General features: G+C 40.0%; 1 protein-coding gene across 1 annotated transcript in view; it reads right to left on the bottom strand.

The window, feature by feature from the left end:
- SLC14A2 (solute carrier family 14 member 2) overlaps positions 1 to 16,929 on the bottom strand; it is a 472,590-nt gene extending 455,661 nt beyond the window's left edge. Inside the window, exon 1 of the mRNA XM_024235951.3 lies at positions 16,734 to 16,929. The gene's annotated coding sequence lies outside the window, so the exon portion shown is untranslated. The remainder of the gene's footprint in view (positions 1 to 16,733) is intronic.
- Positions 16,930 to 19,716: the final 2,787 nt, after the last annotated feature.

The following is a 19,716-nucleotide window of genomic DNA, read 5'->3' as shown; positions in this document are numbered from 1 at the left end:
GTGAAGAGTTGCACATGGGAACCCAGAAGCAACTTCCCAGATTAAATAAGGTTGCTTGACCTTGAACTGGTAAGTAGGATTTTGAGTAAAGTGACCATTGAGACCATTATGTGGCTCAAGTAACATGAACAATGTCATAGGAACACCTCTGTGCTTGGGGAAAGATGAAGAGTTTGAGCTGACACCACGTAGAGTGCAGGAGGGTATACCAGTAGATACAAGTAGGAAAAGTAGCTTCAAAACAATCATGTAGGTATGGCTGTGCTAGGCACTCAGGTTCTAATTTTAGGTAGATGGAAGCTGTAGAAGGCTTCAGAGTGAAGGAGTGACACGGCAGAACTCGTTTAGCTCTCGCCTGACCTATCAAGAAAGCAAGAGTGGGAAGGCAGTGGGAGAGGGCTTTTTTTTAAACAAACAAACAAACAAACAAAAAACCTACAGGGATCATTGCTGTCTTAACTCTCAGGTGATCTATAACTATTATCTACTTTTCAAATTCTGATTCTTTTCCTTAACATTTAACCTCTTAGTTATTAGCGTCTGACTTCTGGCCCTCTGAGAGGCAGGACCTGGCTTCAATCTGTGTGTATCTCCAGCATCTACTACAGAGCCTAAATCAGCACAAGGGCTTACAAGAAAAGAATTCAGTAAGTTCATGAAGACTTGAGTCATGTGTTCTTGAACATATTTTATTGAGGATGTGTGCCTTGTCTGCTTTCTGAAAAGACTACAGGCCAATAATTCACAGTGCAAAAGTAGGGAAACATACACATGGTAAACGAAACAGTCTTTCTAAAAGTTGGAGAGGGTCTTTGGATACCAGATTTGGGCAGTTTCTGTGATTTCTGGGACAGATGGCAATGGTTGTGGGGGAAAACACTGGAGGTGGAACCGGGCCAATGCTTAGTCACATGACAGGAGTATGGATGTTAAAGGAGAGGGGCTTGAGAGGCATGAGGTTCAGGTGAGACAGCCAGAGCTTTCGCCATATGCACTGGGGCCTCCCAAAACCTCTGTCAAGGTCCTAAGCTTACAGAATGTTGAACACAATTAGCTTTCTTAAGGAAAATGGTGACGAGCGGCATTTTACATCAGGATATGATGAGGGTGAAAGACAATCTGATGTCAGGGAAGAGTTCAAGAGAGGACCTTGTGGAGACATCCTAAACTTTTAGTTTCCCTGCAGGCTAGTAAAGGATGTCTTCCCCACTCCCTAACTAAGAAGAGAAGAGGGAAGGCCCAGAAATCCCTCTGAAGAAATCTCCTACAAAGAGGGACACTGAGGACCTGTGTCCCGAGTTTGTGGCAGTCACCTGGACATGAACTCTGTGTCACCCAGAGACTACAATAGCCCTACAGAGTCCAGTCTGGAAGAACCCCAGAGACAAAGCAGGCCTCCCATGGTGGCAGTGGGCTCACCTGGGGAGAAGGGCATCCACACATCAGGGAACAGCTAAGGGAGGACTCCCACAGTCCACCCCTAAGCCTGTAGTAACAGCTCCCCTTCCAGAAAAGTTTCTGACCATTATATTTATCAAGACTCATCTTTCTCTTCTAGAACCACTGTCACAGTAATTTGACCAAATATTCTTATCCAATGACCTTAAATATTTCCTCCTTGTTTTAACCCAAATAAAATTCAACTTTCATGAAAATGTTGTAATAACACTAAATCACCGCATATCCTGTCACCTAACACAACAGCTATTGTCATTGTCTCTTACCCTTAATCCCTTTAATCAATGGCAGATTCTCTCTTGTCTTATAGAATGAAGTTTGCCAATGGCAATGAGAAAATGGAGTAGAAAAGGAAGAATTAATCTATTATAGATTTAAAGCGATACAATCCACTTTAAATGAAACACAAAGGATCTCTTTATATATGAATTTAGAACCTTTTTTCCTGCAATCAAATCCAGCTCCAAACCTTGGGATAAATACTTTGAAATTCAGCAAATTAAAGTAACTAACACATGTATCTTGTTAAAGAAAGGAGCAAGAGAATGGGGCTGACAGGAGTGTGGAAACAATACATGCCTGTAAAGATGAAGCTTGGCTTTCTGGATTGGTACTTACATTGCACCACAATCTAAGCCCCAGTTGGTTTTCCAATTTTTGCTCCCACCAGTTCTCCACATTAACACCAGATCCAGACCTAGAAGTGCTTCACCATCTGCCACAGTTTCAATGTGGCCTCTCCAAAAGCCAGGCATTGCTAATGTGATGGTAATAAAAGGTGGGGCCTTTAAGAGGTGATCAGGCCAGGAGGGCTCCTCCCTCATTAATGGGATTAAGGCCCAAATAAAAGAGGCTGTTTTTGGCTAGCTTGCCCTCTGTCTTCTGCTATGTGATAATGAAGCAAGAAGGATCTCACCAGACCAAATGCTGGTGCCTTGATCTTGGACTTCCCAGCCTTCAGAACTGTGAGAAACAAATTCCTGTTCTTTATAAATTACCAAGTCTGTGGTATTCTGTTATAATAGCACAAATGGATTGAGATACTTTCATCATTCTTGCAACTTTCTCCTTTAGCATTTTGTCCTTCTTTTTGATCATCCAATGCCCAGCTCACATTTTTGCTGTGAAGTAGTTGCAAAAAGCCATTCCTGTCCTTCCACTGCAGGGTGTGGAGAAACAAATTCCTGCATTTCTCAGCCTGCCTTTCAGCTGGGGAGGCTAGTGTGACTCTTTCTCACCAATAACAAATAGAAGTCTGCTTTTGCTGGGGAGAGAAAGGCATTTTCTTTCCTGACAAATAGTGCTAGCACCAACTTTTTCTCCTTTCCTTCTTCCTGCCTTTAATACAGATGTAATGTCTGGAGGTGCACAGCCTTCTTGTGACAAGAAGGTGCTGAGCATGAGCAAAAGGGCACAAGAACAGCCTCTGTCACTGAGCTGTTGAGTGTGTGCCAGCTGCTGCCCACCTCCGGACTCTAATCAGGAGAGGAAAATAAACTTCTATCTATTTAAGTGACAATTAGTCCAGTTTTCATTACTTGCAATCAAAACTATTATTTTACTATTATTATTATTATACTTTAAGTTCTAGGGTACATGTGCACAACGTGCAGGCTACATATGTATACATGTGCCATGTTGGTGTGCTGCCCCCATTAACTCATTATATTAGGTATATCTCCTAATGCTATCCCTCCCCCCTCCCCCCACCCCACGACAGGATCCGGTATGTGATGTTCCTCACCCTGTGTTCAAATGTTCTCATTGTTCAATTCCCACTATGAGTGAGAACATGTGGTGTTTGGTTTTCTGTCCTTGTGACAGTTTGCTCAGAATGATGGTTTCCAGCTTCATCCATGTCCCAACAAAGGACAGGAACTCATCCTTTTTTATGGCTGCATAGTATTCCATGGTGTATGTGTGCCATATTTTCTTAATCCAGTCTGTCATTGATGGACATTTGGGTTGGTTCCAAGTCTTTGCTATTGTGAATAGTGCCACAATAGACATACATGTGCATGAGTCTTTACAGTAGCATGATTTATAATCCTTTGGGTATATACCCAGTAATGGGACAGCTGGGTCAAATGGTATTTCTAGTTCTAGATCCTTGAGGAATTGCCACACTGTCTTCCACAACAGTTGAACTAGTTTACAGTCCCGCCAACAGTGTAAAAGCATTCCTATTTCTCCACATCCTCTCTAGCACCTGTTGTTTCCTGACTTTTTAATGATTGCCATTCTAACTGGTGTGAGACAGTATCTCTTTGTGGTTTTGATTGCATTTCTCTGATGGCCAGTGATGATGAGCATTTTTTCATGTGTCTGTTGGCTGCATAAATGTCTTCTTTTGAGAAGTGTCTGTTCATATTATTCACCCACTTTTTGATGGGGTTGTTGGATTTTTTCTTATAAATTTGTTTAAGTTCTTTATAGATTCTGGATGTTTGCAGATGACATGATTGTATATGTAGAAAACCCCATTGTCTCAGCCCCAAATCTCCTTAAGCTGATAAGCAACTTCAGCAGTCTCAGGATACAAAATCAGTGTGCAAAAATCACAAGCATTCTTATACACCAATAACAGACAAACAGAGAGCCAAATCATGAGTGAACTCCCATTCACAATTGCTCCAAAGAGAATAAAATACCTAGGAATCCAACTTACAAGGGATGTGAAGGACCTCTTCAAGGAGAACTACAAACCACTGCTCAACCAAAGAAAAGAGGACACAAACAAATGGAAGAACATTCCATGCTCATGGATAGGAAGAATCAATATCATGAAAATGGCCATACTGCCCAAGGTAATTTAGAGATTCAATGCTATCCCCATCAAGCTACCAATCACTTTCTTCACAGAATTGGAAAAAACTACTTTAAAGTTCATATGGAACCAAAAAAGAGCCCACATTGCCAAGACAATCCTAAGCAAAAAGAACAAAGCTGGAGGCATCATGCTACCTGACTTCAAACTATATTGCAAGGCTACAGTAACCAAAACAGCATGGTACTTGTACCAAAACAGAGATATAGACCAATGGAACAGAACAGAGCCCTCAGAAATAATACCACACATCTACAACCATCTGATCTTTGACAAAGCTGACAAAAACAAGAAATGGGGAAAGGATTCCCTATTTAATAAATGGTGCTGGGAAAACTGGCTGGCCATATGTAGAAAGCTGAAACTGGATCCCTTCCTTACACCCTATACAAAAATTAATTCAAGATAGATTAAAGACTTAAACATAAGACCTAGAATCATAAAAACCCTAGAAGGAAACCTAGGCAATACCATTCAGGACATAGGCATGGTCAAGAACTTCATGACTAAAACATCAAAAGCAATGGCAACAAAAGCCAAAATTGACAAATGGGATCTAATTAAACGAAAGAGCTTCTGCATAGCAAAAGACACTACTATCAGAGTGAACAGGCAACCTACAGAATGGGAGAAAATTTTTACAATCTACCCATTGGACAAAACTATTCTTAACTGATAGAACTACCCTCATTAGCCTTCCCTAACCAGTTCAAACCAAGAGGCAATGTCTATAATGGATACAAACCTGAGTTCTTCAAGCCAGTCAGGTTTGAATCCCAGGCCTGTCACTTACTAGCTGTATGAACTTGGACAAGCTAACTAATTTCCACAACTTTGTTTTCCTTATCCAAAATATAGGAACAACAGTGTTATATGCTCATATAAATACTAAATGAGATAATGAACATACAATGCTTAACACACTGGCTGGCAGATAAGTGTCAAATGGGACTGGTTTTCCTGTTAGAGGTGGTTCTATCATCCCGCAGCACTCACTGAAGACCAAGATTTCTGAAGGTTTCCTGTCTCCTATAGTTGGGCCCACTCACCCAGCCCTCAGAGCCCCATGTTCTGACTCCATAGTGTGAATGTGAATTCAGAGCCATCATCTCACCCATCTGCTGACCTGCTTCTTGTGGGCCTCCAACCTGGCACCTGATTCGTTGTGATAAGCTTTCAAGGCTGCTGTTCTTACTCCCACAGCTGATCCAGGGCTTCATCCCATTCTGTCCCTCAGTTTCTTACAGGGAGGACTTGTAGCAGACAGAGAGGGGAAGAAGAGTGTTATGGGACCATTTCCCATCTCTCTGCCTCCAAGCAGCCTATGGCTGGACAGCCAAGAGGCTTTGGCTGTTGCCATGGCAGTGGGCCCTAGGACACTGCACAGCAGCCTCTTGGTCTCCCTCGCACTTCAAGAATGGGAAAAATAAATTGTTCAAAGAGTCTCTTTACTGCTTGGGAACTAAGGATTATGCTGAAACTTTATTATTACTTTGAATAAATAAATTACTCTCTTGAGGCCAGATGAAAACATGCTCTTATTAATTTTTTTAAAGAAGGAAAGGAATTGGAGGGGAATAAAATCAAAGGTGCCCAAATGGATTGAAGTGGCTCCTCAGAAGCTGACATATAGCAATTTGTATGTATATTATGCTTCTCATCAAAGAGCACTTCACAAAGGGCCTGTTTCCCTGGAGTTGCCCCACAGAGCTCAGCTTCAGCTCCGAAGAGTCTAGAACCTTGAAGATCTCTGGGCTTCCAAAGCCCCACCTCAGGGCTCTGGCCCAGGCAATTGATCTCCTGCCTCTGGACCTCAGGGCTGGCTGAGTCTTAGAGTCCTTAAGGGTGCTAGGAGAGGGCATCTGTGTCCCCACTGGTCAGTGGGAAAGAGTGCTACCTCCCACATAAGTACTCCTTGGGGAGATTGGCCATGGAAGCCTAGCCAGGGGAAGGTGTATGTGTACCTCCCACCAACACACACACCATGAAAACTAAGCATTGGAAAGAAGACCCTGTCTGAGAGTGAGTTTCCTTCCTCACTATCCATTAGTAGAGACCAGGATTTCTGACTGTGTTTGGTTTTCCCTAATTATTTCTGACATTCAGGCAAGTAATAAAGAAATACTTTTTTCCTTGTGTTCTAGGTAGGAGATCACACACACAGAGACACACACACATATGCATCTATCAAATGATCCTCTTTTGTCTCTCTCTCCTTTTCTCCATGGTGCTTAATACATGACCCATGGTGGGCTGTTTCCCTTCCTGAACTTCCGTCATTGTGACCTCTCACACACAGTGATTATCAGCTCCCAGCGATCAGAGACAAGAGCCTAAGTCCCAGTTCCATCAGTTGCCATCTTGTGACCTTGGGTGGGCCACTGAACCTCTCTAAGCAATATTCTACTCATTTGAGATAATAGAGATTCCATCTTATAGGGCTGCTGGAAGGATTAAATGAAATAATAACTATAATGCCTTAGCATAGAATACATGGCATATAGTCCTGTTGGCCATGATGGTCCATGGTGATGAGGATGAAGGTCAAGATGGCAGCCCTCACACCCTCCTTTTGTAGTGTTAGTCTTGATGGGCTGCCTGAGGCCCTGCACAGGACTGAGTGGGAAGTAAAGGGTTTTCTGCGGCCTCAGCTGAGTATCACTGGGGAATGCAGGCACTGAGAAAGGGAGAGACCATCTTACACTATCCAAGCCCCATAAATGGTTGCTTTATATGAGTAGGACCAACTTCTAGGGAAGTTGATCCAAGCAGGTGGATAAGAAGTGTTAAACAAAGGAATAAAAATGGCCTGGAATATTTAAAATAGATAGTATGCAGTGATATCCAAAGGGTAGTTGGTGATCTTTGCAGACCTGAATGCCTCTTCCTTGAATAAACTTTTCTCTTTCTCACCTCTGCCTTCTTGTTCACACCCCATCCAGCTGGTACCCAACCCCCATTCTCTCTGACCTCCCTCCTTATCTTTGCCTATGTAAATCACAACCATCCTCAAAGTCCAGTTGAAATCCCACTTCTCTGTCAAGCTTTTCTCACCACTCTTCTCCTTCTGAGCCCTTAGAACAGAACTGTCTGTACTTCTTACATGTCAGTCTCAGTATGGTGACCTGGCACTAATATTCCATTGTTCACATTTAAGCCCTGATGATTAGTCTGCAGTTCTTCATGGACAGGACTCACGCCAAATGCAGATTTTTGCAATCCAAAAACGAGGTCAGTACTGAGACCAGATGGAGCTGATAACCAGCATTCAAGCAACATACTCAAACTTTTTTGGGCAGAAAGATAAGTAGCAACTAATTGACCTGGCAGGATCCTAAACATTCATATGGTCCAAATTTTATTTGAAATAAACAAGTAAACTGAGAACCAAAGAAAAGAGGTTTATAGCCCAAAGTCACAGTTAATGTCAAATCCCAGACTAGTAGCTCTGTACTCAAGCTATGGGAAATGTTGAACTCTATTAAGAGAACCAAACCAAATTATGTTCTCCGTCTTCTCTCTTTGTATCTTAATGGACTTCTGAGCTTTGTTGTTTCATTGAGAAAACAGCCAAAAATGTATGCTCATTTTTGATCCCATGTGGGTCTTCCAACCTTGCTTATTTTGAGGATGTGTACTCTCCATCCTCAACTTTTATATTTCATGCCACTATTGTGAAATTCCTAGAGTTCCCCTAAGGCTCCTATGTAAGCCTTCATCTATCTTTCCCATGCCTTACTTTATGTGGCTAGCCTTCTTCTCCTTGGGCTAGGTTGAAGACCCTTTCCTATGCGAAGTCTTTGCTGACCTCTATACACTCTAAGACACTGTTGGCACCCACCAAGTGCTGTCCTAAAACCCTTTGCATGTTTTCTGTTGAAGGTTACATGAGAACACTATTCAGGGTACTTCTCACGTTGCACTGAAACTTTCCTGCTGACTTGACAGTCTTTGACTCCCAAATGACACATTGAGTATCTGTATGGGTCACACTTTTTCTAGTGGTAAGCTTCTCTGGGAGAACACCTCCTCCTCCCATCCCACTCATTCTTGAAATATGTTCCAGATGAGGGCTGCTATTTTGATTACACCCTGCCTCCCTGGCTGCAGTGACTGATCTGGTAGTGAGCACTGGCTGATTCTGGACCAAACAAAGTGTCTCACTTCTATGCCATACTGGCCCGTAGGAGACCACTGGATGCAAGATAGGCCAATCAGAGGCTTTCCCCCGGATTTTTCAAACACAAACTGGGAGGAGGGCACTTCTTTTTATCTTTAATAATGCAATAAGGATGTCAGGCTAGAGATGCTAGAAGCCATGAGCCATTCCAGAACAATGGAGCAGACTGAAAGACAAGAGCAAAGACAACATTTAGAAGAAGAGAATCTTGACCATGTGTGATTTCTCATTTTCCTAGTCCAATTGTACCCCTGGCAGTTAGATGGCTTGATTCAATGACCCTGTTATGGGCTGAACTGTGCCCTCGTCTTACAAATTCATATGTTGAAGCCTGAACCCCCAAAATCTCAGAATGTGACTGTAGTTGGAGATAGGGCTCTTAAAGAGGTGATTCAATTGAAATGAGACTCTTATGATGGTCCCTAATCCAATATGACTGGTGTCCTTAACCGAAGAAGAAGTTTGGGCACAGAAAAGAGACACCAGGAATGTACATACACAGAGAAAAGGCCATGTGAGGACACTGTGAGGAGGTAGCCCTCTGTAAACCAAAAAGAGAGGCCTCAGGAGAAACCAATTTTGCCAACATCTTAATTTTGGCCTTCCAGCCTCCAGAACCACAAGAAAATAAATTTCTGTTGCTTAAGCCACCTAGTCTATGGTACCTTGTTATGGCAGCTCTAGCAAATTAATACATATCCTAACATTTCCCTTTTTGGTTCAAATTAGTTCACGTTCAGTCTCTAAGTCTTGCAATTAAAGGGCACGAGTGCAGGGTGTCAAATGCCTTCAGCAAATATAATGGTGACTTGTATCCCAAATGGCTTCTTACCCCGTCCCAAGGCCCAATGCCTGTGACAACAGAAAGACAGACAGGTTCACTGTAGACTCATTTAGGGACACAGGTCAAGCTTAACACAGGCAAGTTTAAAACCCTGCCTCAGTTTGATGAATTAGTGGCCGCCCAAAATTTTTTGTTTGCTAAACACCTTTTCCCCTTAAAAGAATCCAGAAACCTAGGACTAAGTAATGACAAAACTGACTTTTAGTCTGTGCGTAGTAAGAGCCTGATAACTGATTGCAAAAACCACTTGGCATTTCCGTCTAGATGGTGTTTACCTCAGACAGACTCTCCTGCAAGATAAACCCAGTGAAGGTGGTCACTTGGCTAAGACCAGCTGATTTGGTTTAAACAGGACTGGATGACACTTTCTTCCAGGGGCATTTTTCCATCTTCCAAATCAGCGACTTGCTTACTATCAGGAATGGGTACTTCCTAGCTGTATTAGGAATGACTTCAGCTGATAGAGAGCAATATCATTTTTTTAATCTAATAATGTGATCTAAGTCTAAGTTAGACACTCATTCATTTACCAGTTAGCTACTGCACGCCTATGGCTGTCAGAAAACAAAGTAGCATGGTCACCTTAACTTCCGACAGAAAATCTATCATTAAGCTAAGATTCAAAGTCTTAACCCTCTGCAAGTATTGGCCATGTGGACTACTTCTTAAACCTTAAATAACTTCGTGGTCTATTTACATTTGATTTTGTTTGTTGGTTGTTTTTCCTTTTCTGCAGTCTTTTTCTATCACTGCCCACTCATCCTTTCTATTGCAGGGATTCTCCCCTTCCTAAAACCTAGTTTCTGCATGTATTTTCCTGCCTCTCTGTCCCTCAATAACCCTGGTGCTTGTTTAAAAGTAAACTAAAGGTATTTACTTAGGAAAGTTTAAAAACGCAGGTTAAAGACAAACAATAAGAAATTTACTAAGTCATGAAAAGTCCTTTGTAACTGATATTTCAGGTTTTCAGAGGCACAAAAACAAGGAACTGTTTTTCTTTTAGCTCTCTTTGCTATTTTGCAAATGCATCTTTCTCCATGAGTCTCATATAGCCCCCACTGAATATTTTACTCATGGCTTTGATAACCATTCGCCTTTCACCTCCTCTTACTCTCTAGACTCTATCACCTGAGGACTGACCCCATGGTTAATAATCAGTTTCCTTTGTGGTGAATATGCTTCTAACAAAGGACTTAACTGCCTTCACTTATTACTTGCTCCATACAGCAGAAGACTGTAGAAGAAATTTTATTTACACAGCATTTTATTTAAACAAATTTATAGAAATAACGTTGCTATATGCCTTTCACAAAAATGCAGACAAGAGTATTAAAAGGGTTTACTACATTGATTTTTCCATGTTCTTTATGCAGGCAAGAAAAATTCTTCAGTTTAGCTAAAGGATTTTAAAACAAATAATATGAATTATCTGACTATGAATCTAAGTGACTTTGTCCTAATGATGGGAAAATTGAGGCAAATTTATTTGTCTATGGATCACAATCCACTCAGGTCAGCGCTCTGAGAGGACTCACTTATACATTTTTTGTTTTTCAGATGCCTTGATTTTGTTATCTTCTTAAAGATTTTACCTTGTTTTAATCCAGCATATTTCAAAGTATTACCAAAATAACAACTAAAAATTAATTCTGAGTTCAGATGTGTTTGGAAAATGCTGAGTAAAATCAATGAAGCTTTTTTTTTTTTTTTAAAGCAGCAAGACTTCTCAGGGATTTAGTGCGTGTGGACCAAGAGGACCTGCAAGGGGTGCTACTGAAAGCTACACTCACAAATCGATTTGACCTTCCATACTGCTTTCGTGCAGGGCATCTTTTTAGGACGAGCAGTCCGAGGAACTAGTGTTCCTCCAGTTAGTGGTTGATGTCTCTAGCCACTTCAAAGACTTGCAGAAGAAAGAAAGCTTAAAGACATAAAATTTAAAAAGTTTGTTTTTCTTTTAAAAGTCCAAGCTATTACTCGACTTGACCTCAGAATTACTATTTACTGCCTCAAAGGAAATGCTATTTCTGGTTGGTACCACATGGCATATATTTTTAGGAAGGTCTGTATTCAAGCTCTGAAGTCAAACAGTCATATATTTCACAATATAAAGGGAATCAAGTTACCAAAAATACTAGCATGCATATAGACGCCAATTGGACAGTAACAAGCATTTTATCTTCTTCGTCAACTTGAGGTGAGAGAGAAACAAAATGTGGCCTATGCATACAATAGAATATTATTCAGCCTTGAAAAGGACGTAAATGCTGATATATGTTACAACATGGATGAAATTTAAAGATGTTTTGCTAAGCCAAATAAGCTAGAACAAAAGAACAAGTATTTTATGATTCTACTTATATAAGGTACTTAGAATCAAATTTATAGAGACATACATAATGGTGGTTGCCATGGGCTAAAGAAGGGGTGAGGAGTTACTATCTAATGATTAAAGAGTTTCACTTCGGGGAGATGAAGTTCTGGACGTAGATGGGCAATGGCTGTACAACAATGTGAATGTACTTGATGCCCATGAACTGTACACTTAAAGATCATTAAAATGGTAAATTTTATGTTCTTTATGTTTTACTACAATAAAACAAGTAACTGGAAGTGACCACCTTATGGAAATCCCACAGATCAGAAGGGTGAAGAGAAGGAGACTCTGAATAACTGGTATTTGAAGAACATTTAAGGCAAATCTCTCCCTGGATATCTTTTTTGAAAATATTCTTCTGTGATATAGGAGGTAAAGCAACACAGCAGCTTTGAAATGGAAAGCTAAGAGAAAAATAATTTTAACATCCTAAGTTTTTAGCATGTTAACTCTTGAATATATAGAAGGACCAATCATATGTAAGCACAGGGCCAGAAAATATTACAGACAGAAATATAAAACACAAAATGTTGTTATCCCAATCCTCAGGTAATTTATAAATCTTACAGGAAAACATGTCTATGAGTAACTTGGTGATAACAAAGACTGTGCTAAATGTGCATGAGTTATAAATACAGAGCTCTAGGGGTGTGGAGGAGGAAGATATGAAATCTGATTGAGAACCCTTTCCCTCTTCTTCTCACCTATGCTATTTCTTCCTTCTTTTAGGTCCAGATCAAGACCCGCTGCCTAAAAGAAGCCATTCCTCATTGTTCTAACCCACTGTGGCTACTATAATCACACTCATAACTATGTGGAGACTTGTTCTTCTTTTTGGTAGATGTCGTAACTTGGCATATATATATTACATATTATAGAATATGTAATATATGTACATTATATATACATATGTATATACGATGATGTATATATACATATGTATATATGATGATGTATATGTACGTGTAATATATATCTATGTAATATATGTATATTATATATAATAGATATGTAACTTGGCTTATATATAAAAACATATATAAATATTTATATTTATGTAGTTTAATGTGTTCTCCATATTTGGTTAGAGATATCTGTTGCTTTGGGGATGATAAGGATTATTAAAACAGAAGTGCAAGGAAAGGAGGCAAATTGGGTTTTGAATCCATAGAGACATAAAGATTATGAAAGTCAAGCTTGGTCAAGAGAAAAGGGCTTTTTGAAATTCCAAAATCTCCTCTTTCCAGATCAGAAGCCAAGCCTGGCAACTCAATGTTAGACTATTAACCTAACTTAGAGTGTGGAGAATAGGCAAGAAGGGAAGTTCTCACCAGATAGGAAGAGGAGAGTGCTTTTCCAGATAAGGAGGAGGAGGATTTTGTGTGGATGTCCCCAGGACAAGAATATAGTTTGATTCTCTGAGAATCAAAGGCCCTAACCTTCTTGGGCCTTGGCCAAAGGTGGGAAGTAAGTTGACTGAAACATTGGACTAGACAAAATGAGGTCTTCCAGAACACCCAGGACTGCTGCTCAGCCCCGCTATGTCCAAGATGGCCAGAAGTCTCAAATAGGTGGTTCTCAGAGCTCTGAGTACACGTGATATGTGCATTGCATGTAGGGGTACTGTGAGTTCCCATATACCACAGAAAGTGGGGTGGGGGACAGAGGAGTGCTGAGATTCGGTAACACTGGGTTAGATGAGAAGAATAAAAAATACACGGCCTCTCCAACACCGATATATTTCAATGACTATGGGCTTCAGCTGTGAGCACCAACATAACACCCCCAGAAAACAGATGAGATTATCCATAGCAGGCAGATGCCAGCACAAAGTATTCAGGAATCAGACTAGACGAGCCTCACTCTGGTGGCCAGCAGTAAGGACAGCCCACAGGCACCCCCTTGTCCCAGAAGACACAGCTTTCCCTGCACCCATCGACGTCTTGGGAAGGGACACAGAGATGCTTCTTGTGAAAGGGAAAATAGCCCTGATTGAGCATTTATACTTGAAATTCACTAAATAGTTGCCCAAATTAGACCAAACCACACTTAAAAAACTATTTTAAAATAAAGAAGATTGAATTGGCTTTAATTGGAATACTTAAATCTACCCCACTACTATTGGTAGAAGTGAGGATAGCAGTTATGGGGAAAAAAAGTTTATTCTTTTATTTTCTGACCCATTAACTCAGAGTGTGTGAATGTTCACTCCTTTTTACATGTTTGACACAACAAGCAGGCTAGAGTTTCCTGGAGACCTGTGGAATGCTTCATGTTATGTACTCAATAGGTATCCCTAAATGTACACTGTATGAAGAAACAAAAAGAAGAAAACATGGATTTCGTTTCTTCCCTGCCTCTCATTCCACCAAAGCCAAAATAAATTATAAAACAGAGAGACCAAAAAAAAATACCATTATAGAAATCACAGAGAGAGTTCTGTAAAAAGAACTGGTACTGGGAAAGTCATAGGGCTTAGTCCTTAGAATATTAATAATCGTAACCACAGACAGTCTTCCTGCAAAGCTTTCTGTCAATAAGCTGCGGCAAATATCTATCTAGACCAGTGAAGTCCCACGGAAGTAATAAGTGAAGTTTTCAATCTTCAAAAATGTTTGAGCATCTCTTTCCTATGGAAGAAAACCCCTAGAACTTCTCATAAATGGATATTTCCCTCGGGGGACTAATATCCTCTCCAGGGTCAAACTTGACTTCTTATGATGCGATGAAGCAACATTCACAAGGAAGTCATGTTTTTTTTCCCTTTCCTATTTTCTTAGAATTCATTTAACCTTAAAAAGTCATTAAACATCCATTTCTTTTTTTTTTTTTCTGACTAGGGCTTTCAATAAGGGAAAAACTAGGGCAAATTTTAGACAAAGCAAAAGACAATCTTAAAAGTTGACTAGGCCACAGAAATCTAAACGACAAACTTAACAGGGCTGACTTTTCCTTGGTGTGTAAGACAGGCGTGCAAGGCTATTAACAATAGAACTCAGCACAAAGCCCTGTGGAAAGCAGGTGAATATTGATTCTTAATCTTAAACTCATGAATAATGTATAAGGCAATTTTAGTTTAAAGATACAGGCATTTTTTCCTGGCACAATGGTTTTTAGAAACTCACTATATTCAGTAACCCATAAAAAGAGTCATCTCATCTTTTAAGAAGCCTTTCAAATTTCATCTCATTCCTATAGCCTTCCCCGACCATCCAGTCCTCACCAATCACTCCCTTCTCTAAACTCCAGTTGTACTTACTGCCTGTAGCACTCACTGGATATAAGCTATTAGGTATCTTTTTTTAATTTCTTTTATTTTTTTTAAACAGACGTGGTCCGATAGATAATAAAACCCCCCAGGGTAGGGTCACATTACATTTCTCTTATTATTCCCAGTACCTAGCCTGGAGCCTGATCCACAGACCGTAAGTGTTCAATAAATGTTTGTTGTTAATGATGATATGTTATAGACACATCTGAAACGTAATCTGGACAAACACAATACTGGAAAAGTGCAAATCATCATTTAACAAACATGAAAGCCAAGAAATCAATATGAGAGAGCTGTCTGAGCACCAAGTGAAAGACCAAGTAATACCCTCTTCCCTGCCCTAACATCTAACATGGTGATGGATTATGCTACATAAAATTATCGATAAAGACCAATGTAGTCACAATGATTTCTAAGCAGCCGCAAGAAATATTAGATACAAAATGTAACATTACAACAAAGGCAGCCGAACTGAGAGGCCATTGTGGAATAACAGATACATTCATCTGACGAAGAACCTCTTTGCAAATAAGTAACTTCAAGCATAATGAAAGCACAGGGCTTTCCTTTCCTCCCTCTCTATCTCCTCAACCCAGAGACTGAGATTCTGATTTCCCTCAAGATACACAGAATGCACGTCACTTGCCCCTTAAACAAAGGAGCAGGAAGGCAAACTTGAGCATTCAACTGTTGCCAAAACAAACCCAAGCCTTTCAAATAAGTTAAGTTCTCATGATACGAGTTGGGTTGAGTAAACTTGTACAATTCTCATTTACATACACACAAAGAGTAAAACAATCTACTTATTTCTTGTCTGAATTCCTATCTTCTTCAAGAAGGTTTGGCTTATTAACGTAGCAGCAGAAGTTTGGGCCAAATCTATCCAAAAATGAATCTCATCTCGCCTATCTCTGTCACTCTTGCATACCCTTTCCCTACCTATACCCTTCCTTTTATTCTGGCAGGTGGAGAATGCTTAGGCAGAAAGCTCGGCCATTTCTATTGATCATATAGGTAACATCTTCAGCACTATTATTGGTCTGACGAATGTGAAACAATAATAAAAGTGGTCAGTCCAAACTTCCCTGGGCCCTGGCAGAGATCTGGGGCAGATGATGGGAAAGCGAGAATCATGGGCTGATACTTTCCCCCCAAATTGTATATGCCTTACTGTGACATAAGCAGCCTGAACAGGATCATTAATTTAACTGGTCACTTCATTGGAACATTGATAAGGATTTGACTGGTTTTTAATAGCATTTACTAGTTATGTGGACTAATCAACCAATCAATAAGATTTAAGCCAGTGCATTTTCTCCTCACCTCATCCTCTTCCATGTTGCTCAGTCACCTTTAACATTTTGAATGGGATAAAGAACTTACAAAACTAATTAGCTATATAGACAGAGCCATAATGGCCTGCCTTTTCTCCACTATTATTAATGCTTTTGGTATATAAAATCTACTAGTTAAAAAAATGAAAATTGAATACCATGGGTTAATCTAGGTATAGTAGTAACAATTCCTATAACCAGCTTAGCTTCCTTCATAGCTAAAGGATGACCGGTAACATCTCATCTCTTTGAAACAATTGACTGGTGGCATCTTTTTGTGGGTCAATATTCTCATTGAAAGAAAGAATATATTTTTTCCTGAAAAAAATACATAAAATATTCCTAAATTTAGTGAATTCAGAAAGCCATATAATTACAGTATACAGAGTTTTCCTTCTAGATCCTGAAGACATGGACTTATAAATGATGCAGGGCAACTCACGGTTATTCAGGTCCTGTTGGCACAATGAATGGAGGTGCTCCAAGCCTTTTCCTTGTCTGTAGGTAGAGGTGCAAATACTTCAATGAGATATGTTCCTGTTCAGAAACACCCAGGATGAAAACTGGAAAGGGTCTGCCAAGAAATACAGAGGAGCTCTTTCAGCATGGTCGTTTTTTAGGATGATAGAGGCAGCCTAGAAAATGGTGAATTGGAGCAATGGCTGGAGCCAGCCTAAGGAGGCACTATGGGGCAGAAAGTTGGATCCCCCACTAGATGGCGCCAGGACACATCTATGGCATACGTGGGTACTGTTACCATGGCAGAACAGAGGGATCGGATCAGTTTTCACAATTCTGTATAGGCCAGGTCCTAATGGAGTACCAACGGACTAAAGTGAGTGTATGTGGGTGTTTTATACGTCCTTAAGTCTGACCCTACATTGAAGGGTACACCTGGGGTGGCATATGTGTGTGTTCTTTGCAGTATGATTGCCTATGCGGTTGTGAGTGTATCTCATGTATCACATGTGCACACACATACAATATAATACACATGTACATTAGATTATATAGATATGGGATCAATATCGGTGTAGCTAAAGATTGGGGGCCATTATTACAATAAATAAGGATCACGTTGGAGGAGGGGGATTAGCTTCTCTGGCGTGTACTGTATGCCAGACCTTTTCATGTGCTTTCTCATGTAACCTTCACAACAGCTGCAAGAGGTGACTACTGTTGCCCCATTTTTACCAAAGGAAATTTGATGGACTTTGTATAGGTTAAGGAACTTGTCCAAGGTCACATAGCTAAGGAATTACAGGGCTTGGATTAAAATCCAGTTCTGCTAAGCTTCAAAACCATAATACAGTTATGGCTCATACCACATTGACTTGCTACAGTTTCTTACAATGTGCAAATTAACTCCAGGGAATATGGTTTGTGGTATGTTTGCACAAATAATACTCACATGTGCACTGTACAAAATGAAAATACCTTCTATGCAAAAGTTTGATCTATGTTGGACTACAAATATACATAAAAAGTTGAATAAAGAAGGCATTCCACTTTCCCCTCTTCACCCAAGGATAGTTATTAAATAATCCTATCACAGAAAAATACATAAGAATTAATTCCGATATATGATTCAATTAAAATGGGAGTCATTTAAAAGAATATTAACTAATTTTAAAGTAGATATATCAAATCCATATGTATACCTAAACGAAGCCATTCACTATTTACCTAAAAATACACTAGGATTAAGGTAACAAGGTCCATTTATGTTGTAGGAAAAGCCTTTTCTATTGAGATGGTTGGCTCTCATCTTAACTCAGCCCACTCAGCTATGGTTTTTGTCATTGGAGATTTTGTAGCCTTTGGGCATCAGCCTTTTTTCTTTTTGTCCAGAAAATGTATTGTTCTGTACATTGTGTTTTTGTGAGACAGACTAAAGAATGTAGTGTACATTGAGTGTTTACCACAGTGTCTGGCAAACAGTAAGTGCTAAATAAAAGTCAACACTAGTGATTATGATGGTTATAAAGAAGGAGAAAAAAGTAGCAAAGGAGGGAGAGAGCAGAAAGAAGAGAAGGAGAGTAAGAAGGAGGAAAGAGAAGGCAAGAAGGTAAGAAGGAGGAAAGAGAAGGCAAGAAGGTAAGAAGAAAGAAGAGAAGAGGGTAGAATGGTGGAGAGATCAACATGACAATTAATTTGAATTAATTTGTAATTTGTTTCTCCCTAAAAGTTAAAGAAGTCATCTGAAACAATGTGGAATTTGAAATATCTGCCTTGCACACTGAAGATCATTCTATTTTTCACCTTAAACTTTGTGCAGTTTTCTGTTTGGTCTAAGATTGGTTAGTTTTCCTATAGGCTAAAGAATAATGTGCTAAGAACTGAGCCCCCGGCTGAGACTGTGGGATTGAAAAGGGGGAGAAAGGCAAACAGCATTCCATCAAGTTGTACTTTGGGCACTGGGAAAATATGTTGGTTGTGCTGTTAAGAAATTGACTTTCCTGCTGCTTGATAAAGGTGAACTCTGGCACTCCAAAACTGGATGGAAGTCACAATAGCTCCCTCTAGAAAAGTCAAAGCAAAATAGAGACATTTTCTCTGGTGCTTCAGCTCTGTAAGAACATTATCTGAAAAGAGAGATCACAACTCGGGAAAAGGGGAAAATAGGAAAATATTGTCTGTTGCATTTAATAATAAAATTCCACTTAGCAAATTTCCTAAGAAGATTTTCGTCATTCTGGGCCTCAGTCTTTGTTTCTTTCATTTGTGTTAGAGAATATTTGAAGTTGTACTGAGAAAAAAATAGTAGTAGTGTTAATAAAGCCTAACGTGAATGAATCACAGAATGTACAACACCACATTCCATATTCTATATCACATTATGCTCAGTACAACCCTATACATTGGTACCATATTACAGATGAGAAAACTAGGCTCAGAAATTGGAATGGTTTGGTTAAAGTTACACTAGTAGATGGCAGAGCAAAAACTCAAAACCAAGGGCAAGCTGAAGCCAATACCAATCTTATGGTCCATGATGCTGTACTTAGATGACATTTAAAATGCCTGTGGCAGTGCCTGGCACACAGTAGGCATATGACAATACTCAGCTTTACTTTCTTTCAAAACAGCAGTACACTCTTGCCTAGGTTAGAGTGCAGTGGAGCAATCATCGCTCACTGCAGCCTCGAACTCCTGGGTTCAAGCAATCCTCCTACCTCAGCCTACTGAATAGCTAGAACTACAGGTGCACACCACCATGCCCATCTAAGTTTTAAATATTCATAGAGGCAGGGTCTCACTATGCTGTCCAGGCTGCTCCCAAACCCTTGGCTTCAGGCAGTCCTCCCAAAGTGCTGGGATTATAGGAATGAGCCAGCATGCCAGGCCACCTTTGTTTTATTTAAAGGAGTACTGCTCTTGGAGTGTTATCTCTTTCAGTAAAATTCCATTTCAATCTGTACACA

The sequence above is a fragment of the Pongo abelii genome, chromosome 17 (genome assembly GCF_028885655.2).
Source record: "Pongo abelii isolate AG06213 chromosome 17, NHGRI_mPonAbe1-v2.0_pri, whole genome shotgun sequence".
Lineage (NCBI taxonomy): Eukaryota > Metazoa > Chordata > Mammalia > Primates > Hominidae > Pongo > Pongo abelii.
Note: the sequence above shows the minus strand (reverse complement) of the source record. Positions and strands in the feature narration are given on the sequence as shown.